Raw genomic sequence first — 14,327 nt, forward strand, 5'->3', positions numbered from 1 at the left:
GCTTGGATTATCCAACTCTGAAAAAGTACACGCAATACAAAGAGGGCAAACATGCCGGAACTGTGGCAGAAGCCACGAACCGCGTCAGTGCCCTGCATTGAATGATGAATCCTCTGCATGTGGGGCAAAAGGGCACTGGGCAAGGTGCTGTAGAAAGAACAAACGACAATCAAAGCAAGACTTCAGCACAAGAAGAAGTAAGTCTCCTCCACCACAAAACAAGCAGCACAAACAACAGTCATAAAGAGAAGGACACAGACCAAAGCATGAACCCAAAATTGATGTTGTTGACTGTAATAATTCAGACGAAGATATGATGTACCAACAACAATTCCACAGCATCACAATCAGTGAAAAGTGTATGCATAGCATCAACAGAAAACCACCAAGAGAGGAGGCTTTCACAACACTGAACGTGAGACCACCTGATGTACTAGGCCATGGACACACATTTTGCCTAAAAATCGACACAGGGGTATCTGGGAACACTCTTCCACTGCGCACATTCAGACAAATGTATGGAAACAATGCACATGCATACAAATGACTGAAGAAATTCAACCTAAAACTGTCTGCTTACAGTGGTTAGGGTTAGGGTTAGGGTTAGGTGAAAGGGTAATGGTTGGGGAGGACTGTGTGGTCGCAGTTGCAGCTGGCCTATTGTACCGTGTGTGAGGTGTGGTCTAGGTGTGGGTGAAATGTGTGGTGAATGTAAATAAGTGTGGCATGACCGTGTGAGAGGGGGCACCTGGTGGTTGTATGTGTAGAGTGGATGTAAATAAATATGTATTTGTTGATTGTGTGTGTAGTGGATGAGGAGTGGGTGTAATGCATATGTAATAGATGATGAATGTGTAATAGGTGTATTGTGAATAATGAATGTGTAAGAGGTGTAATAGGTGTAGCTTATGTAAGATGTGTGCGGATGATAGATGAAAGCGTAGAAGGTATAATGGATGTAAATGGATGTAATTTGAAGGAGGGATATGTAATAATGTGTAATGGTGGTGTGATTGTAGTGTGGGTGTGTGATAGTTTGGTAGTGTTCGTGGTGGTTGTAATAGGCCTGTAATGAGTGTGTAACAGGTGTATTATGAATGATAAATGTGTAGTGGGTGTATGATGGATCTGTAAGGTGAATGTGGCATGGATACTTAGTGCTGGGAGTGTAATGGATGGTAAAAGATGGATGTGTGTAAAACAGGTGTGTAAGGGGGTGTAGTAAATGTGTAATAGGAGATGTGTGTATGTTGGTTGTGGTGAATGTATGCTGTGGTTCACAGTTTCTCATTCAGACCTGTGGGTGCAAGTGTATGTAGACGGGTGATCCATTGGTGCTCTATGCGTCTGCGTTGTGGGGTGGTCCATCTGGGGTCGGACTCTAATCCGGTGATGGTGAGGTGAGTGACGGAGTGTTCTGCAAAATGTTTGGGTTAGGGTTAGGTACAAGCATTAAGATGACGCCGCCGTAGGCGGCGGCATCGAGTGCACGGGCCATCATCAATTAACAGTTCGGAAACCACGACCAACCCCCACATTTAAACCCGCAGGCTGTATTGTCCCCAGTCTGTCCTTCCAGAGACGCTCCGCTCTGCGTCTCATGGCGATGGACCAGACGGGATTGGCTTCCAGGACCGTCGCTGTCAGGGCAGGCCAGCCATGTTGGATGAAGTGCCTGACTAGCGGAATGTGTGCGTCTTTTTGGTGTCTTACGTTATACCGGTGCTGCGTGAACCTAGTAAGGAGGGTATGCGGGTCTCACCGACGTATTGGACCTCGCACGTAAGGACAGTGAATGAGATAGACACAGTTTTTTGGGTCTCTGGGCCCGAGTGCCTTTGGTGAGCGTGAGTAGCCCCCTAGCGGCCAAGGCTGTGAAAAGCACCTTAAAAGCCCGCGTCCATGAAATCCGAATGCTCCGAGCATATCCTGGAAAAGCGCAGGAGTTGCGACTTGAGCAAGCCCGCGTATGTGTGTTTGGGATGAAAGCTAGACCTGTGCAGAAGAGCGTGCGTGTCGGTGGCCTTGAAAAAGACTCTGACGTCCAGCGTGAGTTTAGAAGGAAACAGAGGGCCCTTAAAGGTGGTGGTGTCTAGAAAATCGACGGAAGAGGTGCTAATACACGATTTAAGCGAGATCGAAGGGTCGTGCACGTTTGAGGGTGACGAGAAACAGGTCGAACTCGGATCTCGAGTGAGGCCACACCCCCCAGACGTCGTCGAGGTAACACAGGTAGTGTAAGGGCCGTTGGAAGCAGCGGCGAGTGCCGAGACCTCCCACTGGGCCACTTTTAGTTCTATTATCAATCCCAACTTATCCGCTTTCACCGTATTTGTTCTCTCCCTCACCATGTAGAGGAGGCTACAAGGACCCTTTTTGAGGCCCTTAGGCCCCGCGGTTACTCCAGACGCTTTCTCCGTACCATCAAACGTGAAGTAGCCGCTCTCTTCCCATCCGACCGGGGCCAACTTCTATGGAAAAGACAAAAACATAGATCACAAATTAATTCCACTTGTTACAACATTTTCCCGTTCATTAGGCCCCCTTCACCAAGCCATCAAACAGCATTTCAACGCTGTTAAACTCCAAACCACTCCACTTGCACCCTTTAAAGTTATCATGGCATATCGCCGCAACAAAAATTTAAAAGATATGCTGGTCCATACAGCACTAAATAAGACAATACGTACTACCTTGGATCCCTATTTTACTGACCTAAAATATATCTTTAACTTGCGAGCTGGCGCCCCCATCTGGCAGACCTTCTCGCTGCTTTCCACCAACGTTGTCTATGCTATCCAATGCAAGAAATGCAGAGCCATATATGTGGGTGAAACAGGTGCCACTATTAAACAAAGACTTTATCAACATATCTACCACATTCAGAGGGGGACGATTACAAAATTATTGTACGCGCCATTTTGCCAGGCATGATATTTCCATGGTGTTGGAGTTTACCCCGGTAGACGAGAGGGTCGCCTCCCTGCGCCTAAGGGTTGCAGGGGGGAAAACTCTGACTGTTGTTTGTGCATATGCACCAAACAGCAGCTCAGAGTACTCGGCCTTCTTGGAGACCCTGAATGGAGTCCTGTATGGGGCTCCAGTAGGGGACTCCGTAGTTCTGCTGGGAGACTTCAACGCCCACGTGGGCAACGATGGAGACACCTGGAGAGGCGTGGTGGGGAGGAACGGCCTCCCTGATCTAAACCCGAGCGGTCGTTTGTTATTGGACTTCTGTGCTAGTCATGGATTATCCATAACAAAACACCATGTTCGAACATAAGGGTGCTCATAAGTGTACCTGGTACCAGAGTACCCTAGGCCGAAGATCGATGATCGATTTCGTGATCGTGTCATCTGACCTGAGGCCGCATGTTTTGGACACTCGGGTAAAGAGAGGGGCGGAACTGTCAACCGACCACCATCTTGGTTGTGAGTTGGATCAGGGAATGGGGGAAATTTCCGGATAGACCTGGTAAGCCCAAACGAGTAGTGCGGGTGAACTGGGAACGTCTGGAGGAGGCCCCCGTCCTAGGTATCTTCAACTCACACCTCCGGCGGAGCTTTTCTGGCATTCCTGTGGAGGTTGGGGCATTGAGCCGGAGTGGGGCGGTGTTCAAAGCCTCCATTGCTGAAGCTGCGGTGGCTAGCTGTGGCCTCAGGGTCTTAGGCTCCTCAAGGGGCGGTAACCCTCGGACACCGTGGTGGGACACCGGTGGTCAGGGAAGCCGTCCGACCTGAAGAAGGAGGCCTTCCGGGATATGATATCCTGGAGGACTCCTGACTCGGTTGCAGGGTACCGACAGGCTCGAAGGGCTGCAGCGGCTGCCGTGTCGGAGGCTAAGCAGCGGGTGTGGGAGAAGTTCGGAGAGGCCATGGAGAAGGACTTTCGGTCGGCACCAAAGTGTTTCTGGAAGACTATCCGGCACCTCAGGAGGGGGAAACGGGGAACCATCCAAGCTGTGTACAGTAAGGATGGGACTCTGTTGACCTCAACTGAGGAGGTCGTCGGACGTTGGAAGGAACATTTTGAGGAACTCCTGAATCCGAATAACACGCCCTCTATGTTGGAGGCAGAGCTCGAGGTTGATGGTGTTTCGTCGTCAATTTCCCTGGTGGAGGTCACTGAGGTAGTCAAACATCTCCGCAGTGGCAAAGCCCCAGGGATTGATGAGATCCAGCCAGAAATGCTAAAGGCTCTGGGTGTTGAGGGGCTGTCATGGTTGACACGCCTATTCAACATCGCGTGGGAGTCGGGGTACAGTGCCAAAGGAGTGGCAAACCGGGGTGGTGGTTCCCCTGTTCAAAAAGGGGGACCAGAGAGTGTGTGCCAATTACCGGGGTATCACACTTCTCAGCCTCCCTGGTAAAGTCTACTCCAAGGTGCTGGAAAGGAGGGTTCGGCCGATCGTCGAACCTCAGATTGAAGAGGAACAATGCGGTTTTCGCCCCGGACGTGGAACTACGGACCAGCTCTTCACTCTCGCAAGGATCCTGGAGGGGGCCTGGGAGTATGCCCATCCGGTCTACATGTGTTTTGTGGATCTGGAGAAGGCGTATGACCGGGTCCCCCGGGAGAAACTGTGGGAGGTGCTGCGGGAGTATGGGGTAAGGGGGTCTATCCTCAGGGCCATCCAATCTTTGTACTCCCAAAGCGAGAGCTGTGTTCGTGTTCTCGGCAGCCAGTCAGTTTCGTTCTCAGTGGGTGCTGGTCTCCGCCAGGGCTGCGCCTTGTCACCAATCCTGTTTGTGATATACATGGACAGGATATCGAGGCGTAGTCGTGGTGGGGAGGGGTTGCAGTTCGGTGGTCTGAGGATCTCGTCACTGCTTTTTGCAGATGATGTGGTCCTCATTGGATCATCGGCCTGTGACCTTCAGCACTCACTGATCGGCTGGCGGCCGAGTGTGAAGCGGCTGGGATGAGGATCAGCACCGCTAAATCTGAGGCCATGACTCTTAGCAGGAAACCGGTGGATTGCTTACTCCGGGTAGGAAATGAGTCCTTAGCCCAGGTGAAGGAGTTCAAGTACCTCGGGGTCCTTGTTCGCGAGTGAGGGTACTATGGAGCGTGAGATTGGCCGGAGAATCGGAGCAGCGGGGGCGGGTATTGCGTTCGCTTTACCGCACCGTTGTAACGAAAAGAGAGCTGAGCCGCAAGGCAAAGCTCTCGATCTACCGGTCGATCTTCGTTCCTATCCTCACCTATGGTCATGAGGGCTGGGTGATGACCGAAAGGACGAGATCGCGGGTACAAGCGGCCGAGATGAGTTTTCTCAGAAGGGTGGCTGGCGTCTCCCTTAGGGATAGGGTGAGAAGCTCAGCCATCCGTGAGGAACTCGGATTAGAGCCGCTGCTCCTTTACTTAGAAAGGAGTCAGCTGAGGTGGTTCGGGCATCTGGTAAGGATGCCCACTGGGCGCCTTCCTTGGAGGTGTTTCAGGCACGTCCAGTGGGGAGGAGACCTCGGGGAAGACCCAGGACTAGGTGGAGAGATTATATCTCAACACTGGCCTGGGAACGCCTCGGGATCCCCCCGTCAGAGCTGGTCAATGTGGCCCGGGAAAGGGAAGTCTGGGGCCCCTTGCTTGAGCTGCTCCCCCCGCGACCCGACCCCGGATAAGCGGATGACGATGAGGATGATGATGAGGATATTTCCAGCTTTTCCCTCTCTTGCCTGGAGACCAATCTAGGTTGGACTCTGGTCCGGAGAAGGTCAGCGGAGAGAAGGTGTATTTTCAGACTTGAATCTACCGCTACCGTTGGGCCTAAATGATGGTGGTCCTCGCCCCCCTTCGTAACTCATGTGTGAAGTCCTCCAACGTGGTTTTACCTTTATCCTGACCGTGTCCTGCTTCAGGCGAGTCATGCACACTTATCACCTATATCTTAAAAAATAAAATGGTGGATTAAGACTGAGGTTGGGTTTGGGGGTGTCTCCTCTCCTAACCATAACCCCTCCATTTCTTTCCCTAACCATAACCCTCTCCATATCCTTTCCTAACCATAACCCCCTTAATTTCCTCTCCTAACCATAACCTTCTTCACCTCCTTCCTAACCATAACCTTCTTCACCTCCTCCCTAACCATAACCTTTCTGATTATGTTATAGCTCTGTCCCCTTACCCCATAACTCATGTGTGAAGTTCTCGAACGTGGTTTTACCTTTATCTCCACACCGTCACTTCCTGACCGTGTCCTGCTTAGGCGAGACATGCACACTTATCACCCACACCTTAAAAAAGAAAAATGCTGGATTAGGGCTGAGTTTGGGTTTGGGGGTGTCTCCTCTCCTAACCATAACCCCTCCATTTCTTTCCCTAACCATAACCCTCTCCATATCCTTTCTTAAATATAACCCCCTTCATCTCCTTCCTAACCATAACCTTCTTCACCTCCTTCCTAACCATAACCTTCTTCACCTCCTCCCTAACCATAACCTTTTCTGATTTATGTTATAGCTCTTCCCCTTACCCCAACCATTTTATTATTATTATTCACTTTCTCTATCCTTTCTATTTCCATTATTTTATTATTATTATACTACTTTATTATATTATTTTATTAGCCAAAGTTATTATTTTAATATATTTGCTTGTGCCCGTGCCCTCCACTCAACCATGTGCCGCTGTGCGGCACATGGTTGAGTGCCACTTACTCAACCTAACCCTAACCCTAACCCTGTCAACATTAAAGAACCAAACTACAATACGAATAACGTATCAACCTGCAAAAATCCAAACTGGAAAACGAAAACTACTTCATTCTAAAGAACGGGTCAAAGTACATGAGGACATTAAGACCAAGAATAACAAGCGCCGGCCAGTGCCTTGCCTTGGATCTCTATCCTAACTGCGAAGTCGTCGGACGACGTGGGGAGATCTTTGTGATATTTCAATATACCTAACCCAGCCAGAGCCTGGTCTTTTTTGAACCCAAGTTGTCTTTGACCCTACACCAACCTTAAAAAGAAACAAACAAATACCGACCTAGAAAACTCCCTAACCTCCACCCTTCTCTCTAACCCTATACCCTTTACCACCCTATCAACCCCTCTGCCCTCTGGGCTTGAGAGGTGAATAGGATTTCAGAGATGCCCAGAAAGGCAGGGGAGAATGTAGGGACAGACATCGCACGCCTCCTTACCTCTGACTCCCCACTCTCCCTTACCCCCACTCTTCTCACTCTCTCTAGCTCTATACCAGGGGTCGGCAACCTATGGCACGCGTGCCACGGTTGGCACGCCGCAGAATAAACACTGGCACGGCACCTCAGTGTTATTACGATACTCACTTTATCTGTCCCGTTTAAAAATAAATAAAAATAAAAGCCGGCTTTTGTCTGCCGGCACTAGGACCCGGAGGACACCACTGGATTTGATGTTGGAGTGTGGCCATTGGTCAGGTTGCAGCGGGAGAATTTCAGATCAAATTGTCTGAAATTCAAGCGCACTGTCCGCCGTCTTCGTGCTGACATAAATTAATGACAGAGCGTGATATTGTGAACAATGGCCACACCCGCTGCAGCTAAAACTAGGCCATTCCAGTGCTGCTGGACACAAGAGTTTGGTTTTGCATTTGTGAAGGACCGTGCTGTGTGCATTTTATGCTGTGAGAATGTTGTGTGCAGAACGTCAAGTGTTAAGGTACGGCCACACCAACCGCGTTACCCGCGTACGACGCGTATAGAATCGGCAATTTTTCCATTGTAACATTTTAGCCGCGTTAGCCGCGTATGAGCTGCGTATATATACGCACCTAACGCACCTACGCGCGGAGTTCAAAAAATTGAACTTTTTACGCTCCTACGCATGACGATTAGCCGCGTTGCCCAATCAGCGTTGAGCTTGACCCGACGTCACTGGCAGAGAGTAGTGAGCTTGGACAGAAGCATACGGCCGACATCTTTCTTTATTCTGTGTGGAAATAGTAACATAGTTACGCCATTAAATGCGTTTATGGAAACATTTTTAGCGAGAAATGTGCATTTTACTTTCATAATGTTCGCTCTGTGAATGTGAAGGATGTTTGGTTTGATAGTTATGACGAAGAGGGAACGCTCCGTTCACTTGCATGGACAGATTCTCTGGTTGCTAAGCAACCTCAACGTCTTGGCGGACTATATATCTGCTGATCAACACTACAAATGCTGGAAAACACACCAGACACACCATGTGAATTTATTTAACCCGATTATTGTTATTTATATCCGAGATTATTTAATCTAACCCGATCTAAACTCTATCACCCAAACACGGCGGCGTTTGGGTTTCCTACCTCGGACTCCAGCGTACCTTTGCGTCATTTTGAGACGAAGCAAGAGAAGACCTTCAAAGACCAAGCAGACTAATTAAGGCCAATTTCCACTGGAATCGGCACGGAAGCGGCACGGCAGCGAATCGCTCGCCGAAAATAATAGAAACCATTAAAGTGAACGTAGGCTATTCCACTGGATACGGCACCGGCACGGCACGGAACCGTCCCCAAACCGGCACTTCGTTTACGATACTTGCCTCTTCTATTTCTGAAAGTTGCCGGTTCGCTGCCGTGTCTCAGAACACGACTACAGCCAATCAGTTTGCCTTTGCGCTCACATCGATCCTTATGCAATTCACAGGGTATTGTAATATTATACAGTCTATCTAGGGTATGGTATCAATAGCTAATCAGTGGCAAAGAAGAATTGAAAGTCCGCGTCGATACCTCGCAAGTCCAGTGTCGCGAGTGGACGTTGCCTACCAATCATAGGTCTACCGTATTTAATGGGTAATGTGTATGGTTGATTATAAGGTAGGCCTATGTATACATATATATATATTATAATGTATATTATAATATATATGGTTTGAATATAACTTGTGAATAATATTGTATGAACACTTATTATAATTATGCACGTCTTGAGCCATCTGTCGGAACGTGTCCGTGCCGCTTCCAGTGGGGATTGCAGTACGGAACACAGCCGCTTCGCTGCCGTGGCGCTTCCGTGCCGATTCCGGTGGAGATTGGCCTTTAGAGTCAATCAAACGTGCTGTGTCCAGATATGAAAAACAAGCTTGCTCCTTCAAGGATTTTACCACTGCTAAAGATCACGGGACAGAAGCAAGTTATCGCATTGCGCATTGCATTGCAAAGCATGGGAAGCCGTTTACAGATGGCGAATTTATTAAGGAGGTTAACAACGGAGCACTCTGAGGCATGTTTGCAACTCAAAGTAGGCCTAACTAACTACAAGCCACAGATCACAGAGCTCAGTCAAGCAAAGCAGGGCCAGGGATCACACTGACTGTCTGATAGGCATCTGATAATTTGATATTGCTTCAGCTTACACTAGTTTTAGTTCAAATGTGTAGCTGTTTTTCAGTCTTTGAAATGTTGATGTGGCTATTTTGTTAAGAATACAGATACTGTTATTGTTGAGAATCAAATTCCAGGTATATTGGGAAGAAAAATGTATTTTGTGTCATAATTTATCTTTGCGTTATTGTTGATAAAAGCCAGGGATCACACTGACTGTCTGGTAGGCATCTGATAATTTGATGTTGCCTCAGCCTACACTAGTTTTAGTTTAAATGTGTAGCTGTTTTTCAGTCTTTGAAATATTGATGTGGCTATTTTGTTAAGAATACAGATACTGTTATTGTTGAGAATAAAATTCCAGGTATATTGGAAAAAATAAAAAAATTGTGACATAATTTAACTTTGCGTTATTGTTGATAATGGCACACTAGATGAGAAGAAAATTTCAAACTGGCACTCCATGTCACAAAGGTTGCCGACCCCTGCTCTATACCCTTCAACGTCCTATCACCCCTCTGCCCTCTGGGTTTGAGATGTGAATAGGATTTCAGAGATGCCCAGAAAGGCAGGGGAGGATGTAGCTACAGACATCGCACGCCTCCTTACCTCTGACTCCCCACCCTCCCTATCCCCCATTCTTTTCACTCTCTCTAAACCTAAACCCTTCAACATTTAAAATTAAAAAAGTTCGATTTTAAACCTAATCTTTAGCTTTATTCCCTAAAACCATTTTGTATATATTTAGAATGATATTGTCACGGATTTTAAGCACATAAACTGCCCCCACATAGCCACTAGGAAGCAGGATCTAACGCACAAATTGCATAACCCTCACATAGCCACTAGGAAGCGGGATCAAACACCATTAAACAGACGAGGAGGGAGGAACCATTACGTCACGTTGGCCACGCCCACTTGACCCTATAAAAGTCGACAGGGAAATTGGAGGGCAGAACACATAGCCAGACCCGCAGAGAGCCTGCATCTCGAAGTAGCTCTACTATATTTCTCTCACACACGTTAAGGTGCGAACACACCAAGCGCGTACCTCGCGTATAGACGCGTATAAAATCGGCAATTTTTCCATAGGGAACCATTGTTTTACGCGCGTATGAGGTGTGTACACGCGTATCATGCGTACCAAGCAACATTTTACTCGCGTATGGGGTGTATGAGGCGCGTATATATACACGTGCGTACATATACGCGCGTACGCGAGGAGTTCAAAAAATTGAACTTTTTACGCTCATACGTGTGATACTTAGCCGCAATAGCCAATCAGCGTGGAGCTTGACCCGACGTCACTGGCAGAGAGTAGTGACCCTTGCACAGAAGCATACGGCCGACATCTTTCTTTATTCTGGGTGGAAATAGTAACATAGTTACGCCATTAAATGCGTTTATGGAAACATTTTTAGCGAGAAATGTGCATTTTACTTTCATAATGTTCACTCGGTGAATGTGAAGGATGTTTGGTTTGATAGTTATGACGAAGAGTGAACGCTCCGTTCACTTGCATGGACAGAGTCTCTGGTTGCTAAGCAACCTCAACGTCTTGGCGGACTATTTCTCTGCCGATCAACACTACGAATGCTGGAAACACACCAGACACACCATGTGAAGTTATTTAACCCGATTATTGTTATTTATATCCGAGATTTATTTAATCTAACCCGATCCAAGCTCTATCATGCACCCAAACACGGCGGCGTTTGGGTTTCCTTCCTCGGACTCCTAAATCCAGCGCAGCCACAGGCGCGTAGCTGCGTACGTAGGACCATTTTTGACACAAAATGGTCAAGCAACATTTTAGCTGCGTACCTCGCGTACATAGTACGCGAGGTACGCGCTTGGTGTGTTCGCACCTTCAGATACTATTCCCTCTCTTCGATTTCATAGCTATCATACCAAAATGACCAACGAAGGCGAAGGACAACTCTGGGGTACGTTTTTCTTGCATTATTTAAAACTAAACGATATTAAATTACCTGATGCTATGCTATGTATGAGGTGTAGGTTATTTTGTAATTGTTTTAACATTTCCTGGGGTTATGCAGTGTATGTAACAATTTTCTTTAGACTTTATCCCTACCACTTATCTATATCCTAACCTTAACCTTTAGCCTTATTCCCTAACCTTAACCCGAGTGGCTATCCCTACCACTTATCTAAATCCTAACCTTAACCTTTAGCCTTATTCCCTAACCTTAACCCGAGTGGCTATCCCCACCACTTATCTAAATCCTAACCTTAACCTTATTCCCTAACCTTAACCCGAGTGGCTATCCCGACCCCTAACCTTAACCTTTAGCCTTATGAGGTACCAAATGAGGAGCACTAACGAAAAAATCTATCCCATCTTAACACCAACCGAACAACGAGAAATCTATCTTATCTTAAAACCAACCGACGAGCACTAACGAAAAATCTATCCCATCTTAACACCAAACGAACAACGAGAAATCTATCCTATCCTGATACAAACTGAGGAGCACTAACGAAAAATCTATCCCACCTTAAAAAACAAAGAACAATAAACAACAAAACGATAACAATGATGACAAATACTTAAACAACTATACAGTTAAACCAACCATAGAAACTTTATAAAAATAAAAAGTTCTTGATGGATTATGGGACATTCCCGAGAGTTGATCGACCTCGGGGGGGGCCACCCTCGGGTGAGAGTGTCTTGTGATAACGGCCGAAACACTCGATGATCCCGGGGACCACAACTGATGACATGTCCTGCATTTCTTGAAGAGATTTTTCAAAATAATATAAACCAAACTTTAAAAGAAAAAGTAAAATCTTTTGTACAAAAAACATTGAATAAAACCCCCCAAAAATGCCAACATTAAAGAACCGCACTACAATACGAATAACGTACCAACCTGAAAAAATCCAAACTGGAAAACGAAAACTACTTCATTCTAAAGAACGGATCAAAGTACATGAGGACATTAAGACCAAGAATAACAAGCGCCGGCCAGTGCCTTGCCTTGGACCTCTATCCTAACTGCGAAGTCGTCGGACGATGTGGGGAGATCTTCGTGTTATTTCAATATCCCTAACCCTAACCCTTACACAGCCGATGGCCCTTATCACACCATATAAGCGGCCACTCGGAGGCATGGCAGAGCAAAGGTTTAATACTCATCACTCTCGGGCCCGCTCCATTGTTGAGCGTGCCTTTGGGATGATGAAAACCCGCTTCAGGTGCATCTTTTTAGAGGCACTTTAAGTACAAAGTGAGTTTGTTCTAAAGGTATAGGTAATTCCATAATTATCCATATTTGTCTGTTTAACTTTGTTATTGTACATTATAGTTGTAAAAAACTTTTATGGATTAACCTAATTATTACACCTTAATTTACATTTACGTTCCTGTTTGTCTTTTTAAAACTTTTCCTTGTGCAGGTGGTGACTGGTCTGTCTAGTTACTGGACCAGATGAAATGAGACGGAGAGGTAATAAAGTCTGTCGGCACGAGGACCTTGGATTTATTAAGTAAAGTGGCAACGGTTATACAGAGTCATAAGCGTGAGAAATCGAATATGTCTAAGTCCCTAATCAGCGCTGATGGTTCGTCCGGAGCTTCGCCTCCGTGGAAGGTCTGCTTCAGAAGAAGGTGAAGAGTCTCTGTGTGATACAGTCTTATGCTGTATCTTCCTCGTGATGAGGTGTGTGCGTTTGAGATGTGTATGGTTCTGTGTGTTATTGCTTGACCTTGGCTCCCAGGCACTAGTATATGCATGTGTATCTTCTTGTGTTCCTCCTCACGGGGGAGAGCTTCAGAGTATCTCCTGTTGTGGCCCTCCCGTTCTTGAGGATGACTGGTGCATTGTCTGAGTGTCTACCATGTGCCTGGAGGAGAAATGGGGCCCTGGCTCCGGCCTTGACCTGACTATATTCTCATGTGTGTGCTATGTGTTAAAAGTTGACTACATTGTAAGGTGACTGCCATGTGATGTGCTCATCAATGTGTTAAAAGTTGACTATATTGTAAGGTGACTGCCATGTGATGTGCTCATCAGGCTAGGGTAGGAGTTAGCTATATTTATAATGTACATGTGATGTACTCAGCAGGTTATTTTGCCCAACAACTGCGTGTGCAGTACTGCACAACATTTGCGTTGGTGTGGGCGATGACCTCCCAGTGGAGGATGGGGCCCTGGAGGGAGATGACCCTCCTCTTGAAGGAGAATGTGGCACGGAGTCACAGAGTGGAGCTCCTTGGCGTGCGGCACTGGCCAATGCCATTACCCCTCTTGAAGTGGCTCCACAGGACCACGACTACTTTGTTCTGGTAAATATGATAAATATGACAACCAACATAGGGATGTCATCTGACCGTGTCACAGATTCAGTACTAACCTAAAGATCTCCCTTCTTTCCACAGCCTGTGACCGGACCAAGACATACATTTTAACATACATTTTTTTTATATTATTTAATCACTTTTATCCATTATGAATGTGTTTTTTGTTGTGGTTGATCGAATCCTCTTTATTTAAAAAAATCAATTACATTTTTGTAAAACTAAGTGAAATTGTCTGAGAACTTAATTTATGCATCACATTTACAGTATGGTTGATTATTAATTATGCAGGGGGAAAAAAGACAAAGAAAGTGTTGATAAACATGTATTTATTTTTATAGATAACTGATTGGATCTCATTCATACATACATACATACAGACATACATACATACACACACACACATACCATCGTTCATTCATTCACGCCTCTCAACCAAACGATCAAGGAGAGAAAAAACGGTCAAACCGCTATCTTGACTCCACCTCTCTCCTCTCATCCGCCTGCCGCTGATAAAGAATATCCTCCCTCACCAGAATCAGGAAGGGATCCTCCCTCCCTCTTCTCCCTGCCCCTGCTGCACCCGCTGCTCCTTCCCCTGCCTCTGCTTCAACTGCCCCTGCTGCTCCCTCTGCTCCTGCGGCTGTCGCTGTGCTGGCTGCCCCTGCGGCTGTCGCTGTGCTGGCTGCCCCTGCGGCTGTCGCTGTG

General features: G+C 46.8%; 1 long non-coding RNA gene across 5 annotated transcripts; it reads left to right on the forward strand.

Moving 5' to 3' along the window:
• Nucleotides 1–65: 65 nt before the first annotated feature.
• Nucleotides 66–13,840, forward strand: LOC115554124 (uncharacterized). Of its 5 annotated transcripts, none has more exons than XR_003978553.1 (4): nucleotides 66–197; nucleotides 12,719–12,768; nucleotides 13,385–13,607; nucleotides 13,701–13,840. It is a non-coding gene; the product is annotated as an uncharacterized LOC115554124 (long non-coding RNA). The 5 variants fall into 5 exon arrangements; XR_003978554.1 differs by having other exon boundaries at nucleotides 13,388–13,607; XR_003978555.1 differs by lacking the exon at nucleotides 66–197 and adding an exon at nucleotides 11,051–11,241.
• Nucleotides 13,841–14,327: the final 487 nt, after the last annotated feature.

The sequence above is a fragment of the Gadus morhua genome, chromosome 11, assembly GCF_902167405.1.
Source record: "Gadus morhua chromosome 11, gadMor3.0, whole genome shotgun sequence".
Taxonomy (NCBI): domain Eukaryota; kingdom Metazoa; phylum Chordata; class Actinopteri; order Gadiformes; family Gadidae; genus Gadus; species Gadus morhua.